The sequence below is a fragment of the Oreochromis niloticus genome, linkage group LG13 (genome assembly GCF_001858045.2).
Source record: "Oreochromis niloticus isolate F11D_XX linkage group LG13, O_niloticus_UMD_NMBU, whole genome shotgun sequence".
In the NCBI taxonomy this organism is placed as follows: Eukaryota; Metazoa; Chordata; class Actinopteri; order Cichliformes; family Cichlidae; genus Oreochromis; species Oreochromis niloticus.
The window spans coordinates 4,297,298-4,318,735 of record NC_031978.2 but is presented as its reverse complement, the minus strand read 5'-3'; positions in this window follow the sequence as shown (position 1 = coordinate 4,318,735).

Here is a 21,438-nt window from a genome sequence, read left to right as displayed (position 1 = left end):
CATTTTATTCATTTCACCTCTGTCCTCCTGCCTTTGACCTGGAAATCAGTCTCAGTACATAACACTAAAGCAGTAAATGATTCTGAAGCAAAGAGGAGAAAAGACTGAAGAAACTTGCCAGAGGAGCTGTAATCAGTGATGTGCAGCTGTACCCTTTGTGGAAATGTTTTTACCTTCAAATGTGAAAGAGGTGAGGTATGCAGCTGGAAGATGCAATTATTGGATGACTCTTTGCATGATTAGTCCTTTCTGTCTTCCGTTGTTCCTTTTTGTGATTAAAAAGAAAAGTTTTTAATGAGATCCTAAAATGCAGTATAGAGAAACACAAGTGTTATTCAACAAATATAACACTTGTGTTTCTCTCCTCATGTCTTTCTTTGCGTCCTCTGTTTGCTGGTGGGAGGGACTAGGAGACGACCAGAGGAGTTAAGTAGAAGAATCGACAATGTGCGGTTTAGGAACGGGAGGATGACGCTCACATTGATCTGCTTGCCAGCCTCTTTGTTGTCGCTTAGATCTATTGCTATAAGTACAAAATGATGAAAATGATGTACTCAGCAGACATGAATCTTGAGCTCAAATCGCCTATTGTTACGGCCCTGGGCCTCTGAGGGAGTGAGACCGCCTTTTCCCTTCAAGCAAATCCAAGATTGCCAGGACTCTCCAACGATTGGTGAGCTGGAGACTTGTGCCAGCCCCTGTGGATGCAGATTGCACTGTGTCAACCCACATAGACGATTGGCTGCCTGGGGATCCTGTGGCACTCCGTGAAGCAATCAGTGGCTGATCGTGCTCACCTGCCACTACAAAAGACTGAAGATCCTTCACTCAGGGCGGCTGCTTTGGAGATTTTGCAGCTTGCCCTTCCTGCCTCCCTCTGTGAACTGTGCTCACTCAACTCTGTTCATAGTGGTGAATTTTGCGGGTTAACCCCAGTGTATGGTTAAGCTTAGCCTGCTTAGAGTTGTCATTTGTTATTCTCACCTGTGTTTGCCTTATGTGTTAATTGGTTGCCCAGTGGCGTGTTGAACACAGCCCTGTTGGTTTTCTGTTTAAAGTTTGTAATAAAACTTTTTTTTTTTTTTTTTTTTTTTTAAACTGATTCCCCTCAGGGTGGCCTTGTTTGTGTTCGTCTCCTTAGTTTTGTTGCGGCTTTTGAGCTGGGTCGTAACAACTATACAGTAGGATATTTCATGGGATGAGCATACTGTAGTGAGACTAAACTCAGCTGCTGCAACTTCATAGACTTACAGAGATTACAAGGACTGCCAGCCTACACAAGTGCAATATAACCAAGCCCAGTCTTACGGCCGTTTTGTCCATGGCTGAAGTTTGTATCTGTCTCCACTGATGTTTGCAGGAAGTTTTAGGTCTTCATGATTTCCACAGAGGTTCCCATGATGTGCTGGGCATGAAGTCTGCTTGCCTTTGACTTGTTGGCTTCCAGGCTAGTCCAGTCTCTGAGGCAACCACCCTCCAGATCAGCATCCCAGGTGGTTAGAGTGGGACTGCTTAACTATAACCCTCCCCACCAGTCTGGTCCAGTATCTGAGTCAGCTAGCCCCCAGACTGCTACCAACTGCCAGCCCACTGTCAGCATCAGCACCCAAATTGGCTGGCCACTGGCCTGCTAGTCTCCAGCATGTTTATGCTCCTGAGTCAACTTGCTACTTGATAGCCCTTCCTCTGTGTTAGCCGTCCTCTCGTCTGCTCGCACTGAGGACAGCAATCTTCACCTTTATTGCCTTTAGACAGCTATGCTCTAGCCAGTTCCTTTGACTAAATCAATTAGCCTCATGTCTGTTCCAGGTTTGTTCCGATGCTTCTGCTCCCGAGTCATCTGATGCCACCGCTTTTCCTGAGTTAATCGAAGCAAAGATTATATTTTGTATCACAATGGGAAGAAAGGGGGTGTGTTAGAGTGGACTCTTATACTCTTGAGGAGGCTAGAGCATGTTGTAGGCATCAAGGGCTCTGCCCTAAACTGGTTTAATTCTTACCTCACAGATAGATCCTACTCTGTTGTGATGGGAGGATACTCTTCCTCTGTTGCCCCTCTCTGCTGTGGTGTGCCCCAGGGGTCTGTATTGGGCCCTTTATTATTCTCTTTGTATATGCTACCCTCGGGCCCCATATTTGAAAAATACAATATTTCCTATCACTTTTACGGTGATGACATTCAAATCTATTGTCAACTGACTGATGATTTGTCAGCATCACTGAACTCCCTGTACGATTGCCTGAGAGAGGTTAAAGATTGGCTGTCAGAAAATTCTCTCGTTTTAAATGAGAAAAAAACTGAAGTTATGGTGTTCGACAGCCATATTCCTTGAGACCAGCTTGTTGCCCTGCTGGGGCCCCTAGCTAACTCTCTCTCTGATTCTATGCGTAACCTGGGTGTCTATTTGGATAGCTCCTTTAAGCTCGATAAGCAAGTATCATCTGTAGTTAAATCTGGGTTTTTTTTCAACTGCGCCAGATTTCTAAAGCTAAGCATTATATACCACACAGGGACCTGGAAAAACTTATCCACGCTTTTGTGACCTCCAGGTTAGATTATTGTAATTCTCTCTACTGTGGTCTCCAAGCCTTCTCTCTTCGAAGGCTGCAACTCATTCAGAATGCTGCAGCTCGCCTTCTTACTGGAGCTAGAAAATTTGACCCTATTACTCCGGCTCTTGTTGATCTACACTGGTTACCAATCAAATATCGTATTGAGTTTAAAATCTTGCTACTCACTTTTAAAATCCTGAATAACATTGCGCCCAGCTACCTCACTGACCTCCTCAATTTGTACACTCCTTGTCGTGCATTAAGATCATCAGGTCAATTACTCCTGGCCCAACCTAAGTTTAGACTGAAGACCAGAGGCGATCGTGCCTTTGCTTCAGCTGCACCCAACCTTTGGAATAGCCTCCCCGCTTCTATTCGAGCCTTGGACTCTATCCAATCCTTTTAAATCAAGATTAAAAGCATATCTATTTGACTTGGCTTTCCTGACCAGTTAATACCCTTTTAAATCTTTTATTAGATTTATTATTTTTTTTATTAATTTTACTGCTGTTTTTGTCTTAGCAGATTTTGTATTTATCTAACTCTCCTGGTCTGTTAGTGCCTCTATCCTGTCTGTGCTAGTGCCCGATTTGTACCCTGTTATTGACTTATGTTGACTCTCCGTATTACTGTGAAGCACTTTGGTGTGCCTTCGGGTTTTTAAATGTGCTATATAAATAAAATTGTATTGTACTGTCAAATACTGTTTCACTCAGCAACTGGTGCAGTTGTCAGGAAGCTGGTCAATGTGTGAGCAATACATAAACAGAGGAATGTAGAGACCGGATGGGGCAATGTCTCTAAGAGGGTCGATTGTCACAGCAAAGGACAGTTTTGATCCAACTTGTTTTAAGTTTAACAGTGAGACTGAAGCTGATCTTGATTTTAGACTACTTGCTTTGCTATTTTCAGCTCAAGTCCGTGACATTTTAAAGGTGAACCGGAAAGCAAAGTAAAGTAGGTCATGTCTCATGAGGCTTATATCAAATACATGATGGATGCCAGCCTTTGTTGTCAAAGGCCTGCATTTTTTGAATTCCTACTCATACCTATATATAAATATGGAATAGATGACTCAATTTCATTTTTGAATTAGACACTTTTTTTCTCTATCAGTCACTAAGTGAACTGTTTCGTGTCTCCATGTCTCCTTTAGTAGACTACATAGGTCACCTGTTTAATAATATATAACATATAATAAAGTATAATATTTATATATTGTTAGTTTGTCCTATACACTCATTTAGTTGGGAATTTTCAGCCTTAGGTTCTGGTTAGGTTCTGGAGAAAGCGCATCACAAAGCTTGTCACAACAAATATGTTTTTCTCTGGGAATGTCTGTAGAGTGTATGTATATGATAAATAAGAGGTTTGTGTTCTGCTAATCCGCAATGAGACACTGATGTGCTCATTCATGCAAATCAATGTCCATAAAACGCATGCCCACACATGTGGCTACATATTAGATTTTCACATCTTTGATGTATACTGGATAGCCGCTGCTCCCTTTCTCTTGCTGTCAGGAGTCGGGGTCTTTCCTGTGCTTCTGTTTGAAGTCTTCACTGTCATTTGGGATACTTTTTTTTTTTTTTTTTTTTTTTTTTTCTTTTCCCCCTTTCTTTGGTCTGGAACAGCTTTACCTTTTATCCAGCTGTGCATGGCCACAATAGTAGCACTATGCTACTTCTGTATATAATACTTAGATCTTCTTCCTATGTCACTGCCTTGTCTGTCCAATCGCTCCGTAATTGGTGCATTCGCATCATCCACACTTAGTCAAACCCAAAATCTTTTGGAAAGTAGGACATTTTTCTTAACTTTGCCCTGTGAACTGCCACTGTGCAAATGAATGTGCACACTTCATCTTATTTATCAGATTAAGGGAATTTACAAAATATTGCAATAACTGTTCAAGGATTATGGATGTTTTTCATATTTCTCCTCAATGTAATTGTACAACTGATTGTTTTACAGCCAGCTGTGGTTTGTCTTCTAATTATTTGATGATAAATAGATCAGACGCATACATACTCCCATTATGGGTATGAATGGTAATTTGGGGCTTTATTGATTTTGTTGAAGTGTTCTTTTTCCAGGCTGGAATGATGAGCCATTAAACATTTTTAATGGCAAAAGAAAAAATAATGGTGCATAAGTTTGAATTGCCCAGAATGAAAATATATATATATACAGGGTGGGCCATTTATATGGATACACCGTAATAAAATGGGAATGGTTGGTGATATTAAAGTCCTGTTTGTGGCACATTAGTATATGTGAGGGGGCAAACTCCTCAAGATGGGTGGTAACCATGGTGGCCATTTAGAAGTCGGCCATCTTGGATACAACTTTTGTTTTTTCAATAGGAAGAGGGCCATGTGACACATCAAACTTATTGGTAATGTCACAAGAAAAACAATGGTGTGCTTGGTTTCAACGTAACTTTATTCTTTCATGAGTTATTTACAAGTTTCTCTTTGTTCACAGCCATTGACATGTCGAAGAGGTTAACACGTGAGGAGAGGATCGAAATTGTGTTGATATCTGGTGAATGCAGTAACCGGGTCATTGCAGCAGATTTCAATGCAAGACACCCTACGAGACCACCCATCTCCCATGCTACAGTTAGCAAACTGCTTGCTAAGTTTCGAGAAACTGGTTCAGTGTTGGATTTGCCAAAATGTGGACGCAAGAAAACTTTCACTAATGAAGAAACATCAGTGGCTGCCCTAGCTTCATTCAGCAAGAGCCCACAGCGTAGCACTCGCCGCATGTCACTGGAGCGTGGCATTAGTCGAACATCCCTTCGGCGGATATTAGCTACTCACAAATGGCACCCTTACAAACTCCAGCTACTGCAGCATCTCAACGAGGATGACCCAGATCAGCGCGCAGAATTTGTAGCATGGGCAAAACAAAAATTGGAACAGGACCCTCAGTTCACGCAGAAGATTTTGTTCACTGATGAGGCAAACTTTTATGTGAATGGTGAAGTTAACAAACAAAACCACCGCTATTGGTCTGACACTAACCCACATTGGATGGATCCCTCCAAGACTGTTGGAACAACAAAAGTGATGGTTTGGTGTGGTATATGGGGTACAATGATAGTGGGTCCATTCTTCATCAATGGAAACCTCAAGGCCACTGGATATTTGAAATTGCTACATGATGATGTGTTTCCCTCTTTATGCACTGAAGCCGGCACGTTCCCTGAGTTTTTCCAGCAAGATGGTGCACCACCACATTATGGGCGCCAGGTCCGAGCATTCCTAGATGAAGTTTCCTGGAAAGTGGATTGGTCATCGTGGGCCAGTTGAATGGCCCCCAAGGTCTCCCGATCTGACCCCCTTAGACTTTTATCTTTGGGGTCATCTGAAGGCAATTGTCTATTGTGTGAGGATACGAGATGTGCAGCACCTGAAACTACGGATACTGGATGCCTGTGCTGGCATTTCTCCTGCGGTGTTGCTATCACTGTGTGAAGAGTGGGAGAAGAGGGTTGCATTGACAATCCAACACAATGGGCAGCACATTGAACACATTTTATAAGTGGTCAGAAACTTGTAAATAACTCATGAAAGAATAAAGTTACATTGAAACCAAGCACACCATTGTTTTTCTTGTGACATTACCAATAAGTTTGATGTGTCACATGGCCCTCTTCCTATTGAAAAAACAAAAGTTGTATCCAAGATGGCCGACTTCTAAATGGCCACCATGGTCACCACCCATCTTGAGGAGTTTGCCCCCTCACATATACTAATGTGCCACAAACAGGACTTTAATATCACCAACCATTCCCATGTTATTATGGTGTATCCATATAAATGGCCCACCCTGTATATATATATATATATATATGCACTAATATTTGGTTAAATCTGCCTTTGCAAGATGCATCCATTTGGTACACACTTCTGGCATAGCTAGATTTTTGTCCACTCTTCCAGGCAAAATTGGAAGTGTTCATTCATGTTGATTGATTTCTGGCACAGACACAGCTTCTAAGCATGGTTTAAATTTTCAGAACTTTGGGAAGGCCATTTTAGAAGCTTAATGTTAGCCTCCTGATCCATTCCAAAACCAATTTTGGTGTGTGTGTGTGTGTGTGTGTGTGTGTGTGGGATCATTGGTCCTCATTGACTAACAGGGCCTATACACAAATATGTGGTTAAATCATGTGTATAAATGTTTCCCACACAAATCAGTCATTTATCAATATTTCGGTACATGAATTTGTTGTTTATTATTTTCACTACACAGAATCTTGACCTCAATGACTTTACAAAAGAAAAATTGGGTAGGATAAAGTTATATGCTGCACAATCATTCCACTTGAAAAAGAACAGGTCAAAGAAATCATTAAAAGCCTCAATTTACCAAAACACCATGATGACTGTATGTAAAGTTCTCACCATGACAAGCTCTTGTTTGGATGTGCAATCCAAAAAGTTTTGGATAGGTGATGACTTCATCTTGAGACTGAAAAAATAAAGCTTCACTCACTATTTCACCAGAAAGACAGCAGCAACAGTCTATTTGATCATATGCCAAAAAGAACCTCCAATGGTTTCCTGACAATTCTGTGACAATACTCTAGGAGGGGCAGAGGTGCTGTCATACTGCCAAAAAGCCTCAGAGCTCCTGCAAAAAAAGTGTTTTGACATCCACTTAACCTTCAAAGTTATGGCATGCTGAGATACCACTTTCAATTCCATCAATCTGAAAGTCACATAACATTTTTTTTCCTCTTTTTTTCTAGAACCAGTTTTGTATTTTAGTTTCTGTATATATTCTATGCAGGGATCATGAAGTCTGCATATTATTTGTATATACCTATGCTTGACTCGGGAGGTGAAATGACCCCCTGCATAATCAAGATCAATCAATTACCCAAATTTTCTCATTTCAAGTTGGCAGGTGTTATAGGTATTGATCTGCACAGCCTGCATGTGTGTCACTGTGTGTATATGTCTGAGACAAAGAGCATTCATGGAGCCAAATACTGTGAAGATTTAATACAAATTAAGCAGATGATTCATTTTGTCAGAGAAAGTACAGAGAAACAAGCAGACAAAACAACAACTCCTGTTATATCCCATGGCACAGTATTTTGCGTGGTAGTCTTAATTTCACAGCCAATTAAGTCTAGAGGTGCAAAGCCTTTGGAAATAGGATTCAAATCTGGGCTTTTATTTGACCATTCCTTACACTGTCCACTCACTTCCCACTCACTTTAAAAAAAAAAAAAAAATGTATTTATCTTTCTTCATATATTGGATTTGCTTATGTTCTGATGATCATTATCCTTTTGACATGTCCTCTTATAGTTCAATATTAATTGTCACAGAACCGATACTGCCATACAGGACAACTGATAAGATTGTTTTATACGATTTTTCTCCTGAAAAGCTGCCTTTATCCTTTATCTGTCAAGGGTACGTCATTCAGTTAGTTCAGTTTATTTCAGCTCAAATCAACTAAGTTATATTTTATTGATATAAAGTCAAATCACAACAACAGGTACTTTATATAAGGTAAAGATATCACACAGTTAAAGAGAAACCCAAAAAATCAGATGATCCACTATGAGCATGCACTCAGTGACAGTGGGAAGGAAAACTCTCTCTAAACAGGAAGAAACCTCTGGCAGAACCAGGCACAAGGAGGGGCAGCCATCTGCCGCGACTGGTTGGGGCTGAGGGGAGGGAGATGGTACAAAAGCCACATTGTGGAAGAGAGACAGAGATTAATTATTGCTAATGATTAAATGCAATGTGGTGTAAGAACAGACAGTGAAAAGAAAAAAAAGAACCACTCAGTGCATCATGAGAAACCTCCAGCAGCCTATTGCGGCATAATCAAAGGAGGGTTCAGAGTCAACTGATTCAGCACTAACTATAACCTTAATCAAAAAGGGAGGTTTTGAGTATTTTAACAGAAAGTATCCCACATCCAAACTACTATCTGACTTGTCCAGAAGAGGGGCCTGAAGGCATTTTACTTTTCGCATTTTACTCTTGGACCGACAAGTAAGCCTCTCATCCAAGAGCAAAGTGGTCTATTGAGATGACAGGACCTCATTAAGATCATTAAGATGATGTCTGATTATTCAAGACCTTGTAAATGAGGATATATATGATATGATTCAAACCACTGCAGCGCAGTGCCTTTAATACCTATGGCTTGTTCTAATGACTGCAGTAAAATATTGTAGTCAACAGTAACAAATGCAGCACTGAGGTCTAGCATGACAAGCACAGAAATGAGTCCACTGTAAGAGGACAGATTTTTAACCTTCAGTAATTTCTGTACTATGATGAGTTTTCAGTCCTGAGTGAAATTCATCAAATAAACCATTCCTCTACAGATAATCAATTAAGTGTTTTGCGACTACTCTTTCAAGACTTTTTGAAATCAGAGGAAGGCTGGAGATTGGTCTACAAATAGCTAGGTTAAGTGATGGCTTTTTTAAATAATGGTTTATTTATTGCCACTTTACAAGCCTGTGGTATATAGCATATTAATAGAGGTAGTGATGGACACCAAGGTGCTCCCAGGCCAGTCGAGAGATATAATCTCTCCAGCGTGTCCTGGAGAGATTCCAGCGTGTCTTGAGAGTAGAACAGTCAAAGTTTATCATCTTTTCCACATCCGGCTCTGATCTCCATACTTGCAGCCTCTCATCCTCCGTCCACACTGCTCCACCTCAGTCATCAGCTTCAACTCCTCAGCACTCCTGCTCTGGCCTGAAACTGGCATTATCCACCAGGGTCATACATAGTAGGCTGTAACACTACTAGACATTATCGACTTGCTCTACATTATGTTGGCATATTGCATTGAAGGACATTCACTCCCCATTGCTATGTCATCTTTTCAATCTAAATGCTATTAAGAAATGATCAGAAAAAAAAAAAGTTTTACATGGAATATTGCTAATTCCATTTCTATACCATATGTCAGAATAAGATCCAGAGTGTATTATAAAGTGGTGGGGGGCTTATTTAGATTTTGAGAAAATTAAAGATTTGGAATTTTAATTCTTTGTCTCCAATCTGGATGGATAGGTTTTGGGCAGTTAATGAATTTATGTAGATGTCTAGAGTGGGATTCACTCTGTCTTAACAAGACACAGTGTTCCCCAGAACACACAGTTAAACATGTCACTACTGGTCCATTGGAGACAGGCCCAGAGAAAACTGCAGAGTCTGACATTGTTTTGGCAAAGTTACACATTGACACATTGATTTTTGGTGCCCTCCAATCGACAGGGTCAAGTGTCATTATTGCCAGTGTGAATTAAATATCCAAAAGCATAGTTTTTACTCAGTAGTTATGTGCTAATGTTCAATTTACACAGGAAATGCATGTTCTTGTCACTCCTTTGATGTAAGTAAATTTGTGCAGTTTTACTGTAGACACCAGCACCAGGAAAAGCTACCTCCAGACTGTCATAACTTTATGGAGTTCATGGAACTTGTGAGATGAGTTACTGAAGACCAGAAAAGAATGGTTTAAAAGAGTGGTTTAAAAATCCCCCTCACTTTTGGATAATTTTTTTTCAGTCGAATGATTTATGTCACATAAATCACAGCCTCTTTGGCCTGCTTTACCACCTGCTACTCCTTCAATTTAGCATACATAGAACCAGCCTCTCCCAACCTCAGCAAACCTCTTCTTAACACTGCTTTATTTATCTCTGAATTTTTGGGGTCCACTTTCTCTCAGGCCTAGTAAAAGCAATAAAAAAAAAACAAACTGAAAAGTATAATAAAGCAGTAACTCATATTGTGCTCGCCTTGCATTACTGTATACATCATATTTTATAAGTATTTTAAAAAATGAAATATGTCTTTGCAGGTTCTCAGTTATCCAGGTCATGGAAGTCTAAGCAGCTGGGAAAGAGAGTGGCTGAACTTCTTTAAGTTTCCTGGAGATGTTTCACCACAGTGTGTGTCTGTGTGTGTGGGCTTCCATCCACTTTAATGCGCATAGGCCATTCCAGAAACTACAAACTCATCCTTTGTATCTTCCTGGTGAACTTTCCGTTTCTATTCACTGAGTTGATAAGAACAGTAAAGACTTCTTCTTGGGTTTTGGTTTAGACCAAGGCTTCATCCATATATGTGTACCAATGGCTAGGTTATATCTCTTTGAAAGAGCCAAGAGCTTTACTTTCCACTTCCTCCATATAAAGGTTGGCTACAATGGGTGACACTGGGAAGCCGTGCACAAATCGGATCAGGGTAAAGTTGGTTTATGGATAAAAATGAAAAGTGAGACCTCATAGAAGGACACTATGGTTTCTGGATCCAGTGTAAGCTTGCAGATCTCGTTTGTGGTCAGTGGAGTTCATTAAGGTGAGGGGTGTTGTCGAAAGGGGAGCTAGGATGATGGCGAGGCTCTTACAGGGTATAGCATACCCTGGGTAATGGCAGTTGTATGTGGGGTGTTCGACAGCTTTTTCCCTTTCAGGTTGCTGTAGGCAACTGATGACTTTCTTTTTTTAGTTGCTTGTGGGGTCTCAACTTAAGGCTTCATAGGTATTGCTGTCACTAAATAAAGAGTGATTTTGGTGATAATCAGTTGAGTTTAGAACAACGGTGCACTGGTCAGCTCTTTACTCAGGGATGGTAAATGGCCTGTATTTGTATAGCGCTTTTACTAGTCCCTAAGGACCCCAGAGCGCTTTACACGTCCAGTCATCCACCCATTCACACACTGGTGATGGTAAGCTACATTGTAGCCACAGCCACCCTGGGGCACACTGACAGAGGCGAGGCTGCCGGACACTGGTGCCACCGGGCCCTCTGACCACCACCAGTAGGCAACGGGTGAAATCTTGCAGTGGAGCCGGTACCTGAAACCTTCATCCTGATTTGCTCTGCTCAAGGTTGTGTTAGTTTAGTAATTCTTACCGCTGTTTCCATGGCTGTGATGAGATCCATTATGAGATGCAGACAATCTATAGGGAACATAGAACTCAGTACATCTTTCAGTTTCTTCTTCAGTCAGCCTTTTCACTCACTATCTGTTTATATACCTCTCTTCAATTAATTATTAGTTACTATTAATCTCTGTCTCTCTTCCACATTGTCATTATTCCGTCTTCCTTTCCTCACCCCAACTGGTCATGGCAGATGGCCGACCCTCCCTGATCCTGGTTGTGCTGGAGGTTTTCTGCTGGACGTTTTTCCTTCCCACTGTCACCAAAGCACTTGCTCATATGGGGTCATCTGATTGTTGAGGTTTTGTCTGTTTTCTTTGTATTTTTGTAGGGTCTTTATATTACAACATAAAGCACCTTGAGGCAACTGTTGTTGTGATTTGGCTCAATATAAATAAAACTGAATTGAACTGAACTAAACTGAATTTAATCTCATGGAGAGCATAAAAGCAACTTCTGAGTGAAAGGATAAGGCAGGTGCATTTCACTATAGATGTACTTCAAAATAAGATCAATTATTTAATCAATTATATAAGACCATTTGGACAAGGACAGGAAAACACCACAACCAAAGACAGCCAGGATAAGTGGGTAAAGAACTTATCAGAGAACCTTGGTGAACCTGAAAAAGATGTGCTCGCCAAAGGGCTCAATTTTGCCATTGTTAAACCTTGAGTATAAAGTCTTTAATTTGCTCCAGCTTGTTTTAACATTGTTATTGTAGCAGTAAGGGAAGATGGGACTCATCTGGGAGATTTACACTGAAGGAGAGAGAGGGGCGAGAAAGCAAGAGAGAGCGAGAGAGAGAGAGAGACATTTGCACATTTGACAGGAGCACAATTTACAATGTAACACACACAGATTAAGCACACTTCAGGGCACAGACAATCCCTTAACACCCCTATCTGACCACAGCAGGATTTGTCTGTATTCTGAATAAACACAAATACTGGATGGAAGCCAAATACACTACACAGACCTCACAATAAAACCAAAACAGGCAGTTGGGGATAATGAGAAATGGGCTTATGTAAAATGTGATCAATGAAGAAATACCTTCAAAGTTGGAGTAAACTATACATATAGTCTGAATCTAGCTCATTAAAATCACTTTAGAATGCTAAGTGTAAAGTAGCGTGCACAGAATTTTCTATTTAGTTCAGCTGCATTAGAGGTTTTGTATGGTCACCCTATAATGGTAATGACATATAAGACAAGGTATCATATATTTTTAATCATACACTGTCATCCTATGACAGTTGTGAAAGGGTCCAAACTAACCCCCCCCCCCCCAAAAAAGAAGAAGAAGATGAAAACTTACATGGAAGCCAAGAGAAAAAAAAGACCTGTGATTAGCAAAACAATTAACAAAATTCTCTGGGCATTGTCTTGTAATAATAGATAACCTAATGAAGATATGATGCCACAGCATCTCTGTGAAAATATGGCCCCCCAAAAGGCTATCAAACACAGTAATACGCCCTTTTAAAACCAAGATTCTGGCAGCCCCTTTTCTCCACTTGATTCTAAGTCATTATGGGGAGTAATGATTTTGGGAGAGTGTGTGTGTGTGTGTGTGTGTGTGTGTGTGTGTGTGTGTGTGTGAAGATACAAATAAAAAAATGTGTCTGTGTATGCACAAGTACTCCTGTGTGCATGTTATATACTGCTTGTAATTGCAGAGATATTTTTAATACCTTCTCTCTCTGGGCCAGCTGGATGTTTCAGAGTCAGCGGGATAGGAGAAGGTGGAAATATGGCAGAAGGGGGAAACGTGTGGCAAGAGGACTGAGCAGACCTTTACTGTGTGCTTTCTGTACAATCCTTATCTCCTCAGTGCAGGGTCTGCTTCATGGAACCAAGCCCTTGTAACTATGCTAATGTAAATGTCACCGAGCTGGGTGGGGACACTAATACTCTCATCCCAGACAGGATGTGCTTAATGTATTTTATTACTGCCTGTATGTTCAGGGACGGAGACTCAGTGTAGACTTAATTGGTGATATGGCAGTTCACCTAGGTTTTTCCCTGAACAAGTCAACTCATGGTAAGCCTCTATGTCAGTGATTGAACATGGATACGCACACACACTCGTTATACTTTTTGATCCCTCTATGAAATGCAAAACTACTTCACTGGCATTAATATAATGTATTCATTGAATACATAAATTATATAAGTACCAGAGGAGAAATTTAAAAATGAAAACATAAAAAATCCATCCTTTTCTATTGTGCTTTTCTAGTTCAGGGTTGCAGGAGACTGGAGCCTATATAAGCTGTCATAGGAAGAGAGGTGGGGTACACCCTGGACATGTTGTCAGTCTGTTGCAGGGCTAACACAGAGAGACAGATAACATTCACACGCATATTCACACCTATGGGCAATTTAAAATTAACATATTGCACACTAGCCTACACTGCTCCAAAACTGACATCTTCAGTCACCTGAACTTTTGCAGGTGTCCACTCAGACAAACCAAATGCCTTCTGGAGAAAAGTTTGATGGTCAGGTGACACATTGAGCTATTTGGCCAGAAGGACAAAAGGTATGGTTGGATGAGTAAAGGTGAGGCTTTCAGACCTAAGACCACTATACCAACTGTCAAGTGCGGTGGTCACATCCCTCTGTTTTGCTGCCACTGGTACTTTGTACATTGTGCAAAGTGGATGGAGTAAGGAGGGATACCTCCAAACTCTTCAACTTTACCTTAAGCCAACAGCTAGACAGTTGAAATATAGACACAACTGGGTCTTCATTATTAATATGTGCAGGAAAGTATTCTTATCCTATTCAAAAACAAGCACATATGCACAGTTACTCCTGGATTTCTTAATTATTTGTGGAGAAAGTAAGAAAGTAAAACAGGGGAAAACCCATCAAAAGAAACTGAAACCAATACCCAAAGAAGAGGCCAGAAAAACCACAGTTTTCCAAAGTTTTCCCATGGGAGCGAATAGGTTTTAAAAAAACAAAACACTTTGGACATGAACTTCTTATGAAAAAAGAGTAACAGAATACAGATGAGAAATTCATAAAATCAAAGTATACTTATAGAAGTACTATAAAAACAAATTTTCAATAGTCTTTAAATCAAATCACAGATTAAGCTGACCTGAAGAAGGCTGTTCCAAAGTTTGGGTGCTACACTGGGGGAGTTGGGTAGTTCTGTGCGGAGCTGGGAATGAGCATTGAGTGGAGGAGCAACTATTGATGTTGCCACAGAAGGAGACACACAAAGAATCCACAGAAGCCAGTTTGACTTGCATTGTGGCCACAGATGAAAACTAAATGATGAGCTCATCCTTCTACCTGCTTCAGTTATCATGTATCATCCTGTAAACGTGAGTATGGCAGTTAGCATACAGGCTAAAAACAAAGTTAGCTTGTAGTAGCTGTGGCTGTGTCCAAGTCTACCACCTGTCTTTTAACAAGCTTGTAGACAAAAATGTTGTAGCCTTGTTAAACACAATGTCTAAAAAAGAAAATGAAAATGATGGGTAGCTTTCACCTTTCATCAATCACACACAAGACTAAAGTTAATGTTTTTAGCTAAACAGGTGTAATGGTAAATTCACCATTAGTGCTCAGATAGTCTCCACTGTCCACACAACCCTTAACTGGATAAGTGTTCAAGAAAATGGATGAATGCATGGAGGGATGGATGGCATGTCCTCTGAGAGATTTATGCCAGGTACTGAGCAAATAAACATTCACACCTTCATATCAACCATGTGCCCACTTCAACCATGCAATTATTCATAAATGTGAGTCCTACTAGTTATTACATACTGAGTTACGCCAATATTGTATCCTGCATATCAAACTCATAGAGGTGAGGGTACAATGTATCTGGTACTCGAAGAACATGGGACTTGCAAAGCCAAATGAAGGCACAGAATCAAAATACCCACTGATCAAGAGGTAATTAGTAATTTCCAAGCTGTTTGCCTGATTTGCCGTGAAGTATTTTGCTGTGGGAGAGCCGAGCTCACAGAAAGCTTTGTGTGGCTGCCACGTTTCAACAAACCAAATCACTTACTAGATACTTCTGTGACTGCAGCTGGCTGCTTTTGGCTTTCAGATGAATGCTGTCAAAGAGAGAGTTTGTAAACCTTAATGCGATGTTGCTTTTATCAGTGTTCCTGAATTCATGCTTGACTTGTGTCGTCCACTGTGAAGCTTTCTGCCTAAATGTTCAACTTCCAATCAGCGCTCAGTATGCATTCATAGAATCACAGTATGTCAATGTCAAGTGAATTCACTTAGTTCTTCATGGTAAAGCATGTAGCTTAACCAGGGTGCATGCTTAAAGAAGTAAAGATCGAGAGATCTTAAACTTTTAACCATATTTTATACCTCAAGCATTCATTCCAAGACTGTGTCATTATTCCAGTCAAGACATTTAGCTAATTCTTTAAGTAAACTCTGCCATATCTATTGCACATAACAAGTTGACATTTTAATAAAGCTATTAAATCTGGAACTAACACAAGGATATTAAGAGAAAGTGATCCTGTGATCCTTTTAACTCTTCCAGTGGGATACTGGGCATTGAAGCAATGCTGGACACTATGAGAAAGACATAGATGTGTGAAGTGATTTAGGAAGCAGTGACATGAGGTGAGAGGAGAAGAACACAAAGAATGCACTTCTTTGCCTCTTCAGCCTGCATGACAGAAGCTTTCATACTGTTTGTTTTTGGCTAATGGAAACAGTGTAGGTGAGATACAAGTGGAGTTCTGCTGTTCAGTGGATATGCAGACACTGCAGGTGCACAGCAGCAATTCAGAACATTAGAAAAAGCAATTTTATATCAATAGAAGCTGCCAGGTGTTGTATTTCTATCACTTTGGTTTAGACATTTGTTGTTTTATGTCAAATTGATCTGTCTTTCACCCAGCACAGTTTAGTTCCAAATGTCAGGACAAGTTAAATCAGCATCAGTGTGATGTTGCACTAAAAAAGAGCAATTCTCCACCAGGCCAATTATGTAAACTGCTGTAATATTGCAGATTTGCCAGTAGCCATGAGCCTTTTTATTGTTCAGACTTAAACATTATACTATATTGTACTTTAGAGAGCAATGAATTAAAAGAGAGAAAAAACTGCAGAGATCCTGCCAGAGAAGTTTAAGTTTTGAGGTGAAACATTTCACACAGTGAACATTAAATACCTAATGTCACAGGCTGTGGGATTAGTAAATAGCACTGCACAGGGTGGGGTAGATCTAACATTACTGTCTAAGACCGAGTTCCAACTTCTTTGAGAATCTATTTCCACTGTGTGCTGGTTTCAAGTTAATCTGCACTGGCTTTGGAAGGCAGTATGCTTTTACTTACCAGATTTTTAAAAATTGCACATACACACAAACAGAAATAGAGAGAGCGAGAGAGAGAGTTGTTATTTCATCTTTAGCTGTCTATAGGGAGGAATTAGCAGTTTCTAAATCCAAAATAAATGCACTTATCTGTTAGCATCTTAATAATAAAACTGGGGAGCTGTAACGCACAGAAGGAACCAAACACTCATAGGGAGAAAACCACTTTACTCTTCTAGTTTGCCCAAACAAAACTGACTTAAAGAAAATCAACAAGATTTCAGGTTTCTGAACAGCACTATAGCATGTCTTGAAACCTGAAACCGGACATGCTTTAATTCTCTTGACAAGTAAGGGCAATACTTGTCAATGTTAAAATAAAAACACTTGACAATAAAATACAATTTTAGTTGGACCACTGAGACAAGAAGACACTAGAATAGATTTAAAAAATGTATATGATAAAAGAGCAAACAAAGTTACATCTTTCAACAAAAGTTGCCAGTTAAATTTTAAATATCAAAGCAGGAATGTATAAACACAGAGGAGATTGGATAACTGCGCAGGCATGAAAGTCGAGAGAAAAGTAAATAGACATGGCAAAAATGGAGCATACTTTATAATGCATGAAGCCAATAGCATGTGTAAATCATCTCTGTAAAAAATAAATAAATAAAGGAACGATTCATGAAATCACACTGATTTCAGCTGTTTGGGAGTTATCAGGCTAAGAGCAACGGAGACAACCAGAATTTCAAAACAGACTTCAAGAGCATCTCACTGCCTAAAAAAACCTTCTAATATCAGCTCGACTGTCCTTATTACACAGGAAAGAGGGAATAAAAAAATAATATTAATATTGATTATTCAATATTAATACTATTCGTTATCAAAACTTCAGCCATTGAGTAATCCCCCAGCACTTCCCAAACCCATCTATTCTTTGAAAAAGAGAATATTTACATACTGTATTTCTTCAAATATCCACATATAGAAAGAAATCTGTCTGCAGGCAAAATAAAATAGAGAAGGGGTGAGATAAAGAGAGTGTGAAAGTGTCGGAGAGAAAAAAAGTGTCAAAAAGAATTTTTCTTAGTATATTATCGCAGAGTTTTTCCAGCTCTGGAGAGACAGAAAGCACTGAACCTTCTATTTCACAAAACCTTTAGCTATATGTTCTGCTATGCATACATAATCAAATGCATAAGCCACCTGTGTTAGAGTACTGTTACAGTATATAAAAGCAGAAGTTAAAAAAAACAAAACAAAGAGTCCTAGAAACATAAAAGAGCAACATGTGCCTTTGCAAAATCATGACACATTTCCTTAAGTATATCACAGTGGAAAGAGGACTATACAACTAAACCTTGTCTAACAACCAACAACCATGAATAAAAATACTACATTTTGAAGCAGAGAGTAAGGTCTGTAAATGTTAGTGTCATCAAAGTATGAGTAAGGAGAATATTATTGAAAATAAAGAAATAAACAAACAAAACATATTCTTGTGTTGTTGTTAATTGTGCCAACAGTGTGTTGTTCTAATTTTGTCAACCAGATCCCTACATTATAATACTCGTGTGTCAGCCAAAGTATGACTTTTAGATGGAAAATTGGTCTTTTTTTCCCCCCAGAACTACAAATCTATTTTATCCTCATAACCTTTAAAATTTACAGCCAAAAGTTTTTACTTAGTTTTATAGAATTTGAGATAAATTTTAAAAATATATATATTTTGCTACACATGCAGAGATAAAACATGAAAAACAAATAAATCATCGAAGGTTCTTCTTAGCAATCCGCTATTTTTAATTCTCTACTTCAAAGATCGGCTGAGGTCATGTTTGAGTTAAGAACTGATGATATCTGTCAAGTATCTTAGGGATTCTATATATACTCCCTATACTGAGTGCTGATGTTAGTGCCAAACTTTGACTGCTATGGCTTAGTTGCACGGCAGTCTTGAGGGGGGTGTAGATTTTTTAGTAAGAATCTCCATGCCCTTCTTTTGTGGTTGTCTCCCTTTAATGATAATCACTATATGCATTGTGTGTGTAAATGTGTAGCTGAATGTGGTGGCACTCCTGCTGTTGCTGCTGTGTGTGAAAGAGTGTGTAGCACAGTGTGTGTGCCACCGGTGTGCTTGATCAGCAGTCCTGCTGCTATCCCATTAACTCTGCTGCTGCAGGGCATGCTGGTGCGACCCAGAGGACCCTGGGTAACAGCAGGCCCTACTGAAGTCATTTCCATTCAACCAGCTCACTCCTACTAGTACACTGCTGCACTGTTTTGTATTTGTGTGCGTGTGTGTGTGTGTGTGTGTGTGTGTGTGTGTGTGTGTGTGTACCAGGGTACTAAGATGGAGAGACTGGGTGGATATTGAACCGAGAGGCACAGAATAAATATTGGAAGATTAAAACAACAAATTGCTGTGTTATGAAATTTAAATGCAGATGGAGAATTAACCATACAAGCCACTGACTGAATAATTAAGTAAAAGAGATGCATAAGTAGATACAGGGAACAGTAATGATACCTGTCTCAAGAAAACATTGCTGAAGCCTAAAGAGTGAGTGTGCAAGCACTGTTTGTTTTGTAACATGGAGGAGGAGTAGGATGAGGAGGTAAAGCAGAAGGAGGATGAACATTAGTTATTTCTCTGCCAAAAATGTAAACAGATCCCAGAAAGACATTTCTTTCTAAATCAAGAACATATATATATATAAAACTGTTAACTGTGGGTGGAACTGAAATGCAAATTTGTTACATGTATTTTATTTTATAGTCTTTTTTCTTTTGACTATTTCCAGTTCAGGTAATGAACACTTTTTTTATCAGGTTGACCTGAATTTTTCTAAATACGCAGTGTGTCTACTCGTGCATGTGCATGGACACATTTTCAAAACATTTGCACATGTTTTGAACATGATTCAATCTGACAGTGAAAACATGCTGTCACCCATGTAGTGGATTGTTTAACAAACAGTAGGTATTCGAAAAATCAAGTTCATTCATCTCTGAATCATCATCGTCCAAAGAGACTAATTGTTCCCTCACACGCATGGTAGGGCTCAGTGGCTAACCTTCTCTACCCCCTCAACCAGAACACCATAGAGTATTTATTAAGTGTCCCATATTAACAGAGTATAAGGATCAAAGTGGATCTAAAGTACAAAATTCTCTGTACAGTCCACCTACATATTACACTTGCAGGAACTGCTTTGCTATGGAACCCATGTCATTAAGCTTCAGGCCTCCAGTTGTTGTGCTGATATTAATATTTGAGGAATTTTGGACCCCTGTTGGTAACTTTTGCACACTACCAGCCTCAGCAACAACCTTCGTGACCTCACTTTGCAACTGGTAACTCTGGTCTACCAGCTGAGATTCCTAAATAATTCGATTTTACAGTAATATGAGTTTCAGTAATTATGCTATTTAGACTTTTTTCTCGGAATATAATTTTGATTTTTTTTTTTTTGTAAAATAAAATTTCAACTTTAATCCCTGGTATTGGTTCACTATTGTTTAATTATTTGTACTTCATGTTCTGAGTTACAGATGATTTTAGGTTTATTAATTTCCCTTCCTGTTCCTTCTTTGTGTTAGTCCTGTCCGTCTTGCTCTTTAGTTTAGTTGTTGAGTCTCTCTTCCTGTTTTATTTGGCTAAGTGTTGTTCTGTGTCTTGTGTAGAGTTTAACTTCCTGTGTCTCGTTATTCCTGAATCGTTCCTGGTGTGTCTGCCACCTGTTTGCCCCTCACCTCATTATCTTCTTTATGAATTGTCTGAGGCTCCCTTTGCTCTTTGTTGCAGTCTCATTTTGTTTCCCTTAACCATTCTCTTGCTTTTGTCACCGTTTCATGTACCTGCAACTCTTATGGACTTGTTTTCATCTTCAGAGTTGTTTCCATCCTGCCTTTGAGTCTGCATTTAGGGTCCTCATTCACCATCCAACCTGACATGTTTAAATGCTTGATTTTACATACCTGTGGTAATGGAATTATGAACACCTGAACTCAAAGATTAAGAGGTGTGGCCAAATAAGTCTTTTAGTGACTTGTCCCTTAGCAAGTTGCACCTTGACCAGATGCTTTCATTATCCATCAACAAGCTTCCCATAATTCTAGCAGGATATTTGATCATTGGTAGAGTTCATTTTAAATGAGTGGTGACGTAATGGTGGTGAAATATGAGTTGTAAATAAATTCAAGAGAGTTGTGCTACCATCTCAGAATAATAAAAGCATTGAAAGAGCCCTCTTCCTGTATCAGCTACATAGATGCCACATGTTATAAAGGATTTCCTGATGGGATACCACCTATAGATAGTTGTTTATTTAGTCCTCAGATGTTGTCATGAAGTCCATTAAAAAAAAAACAACAGCTTTGTAGTTTCCTCTTGTTTTGACTGAAGAAGTACTGTTGAAGCATGTTCTAAGTCATTGCTTATTCATATTTTTTTCACATAAAGATCATTTCTTTTTTCATGTTGAACCGTATAATCACACTTGTGAAGCATCACAATATTATTTCATCCCCCCTATTAAAGTGAGCCTGTACAGATAGTTCTGATTTCATAACAAAGTGCTGGCTAGTAACATTGATACCAAAA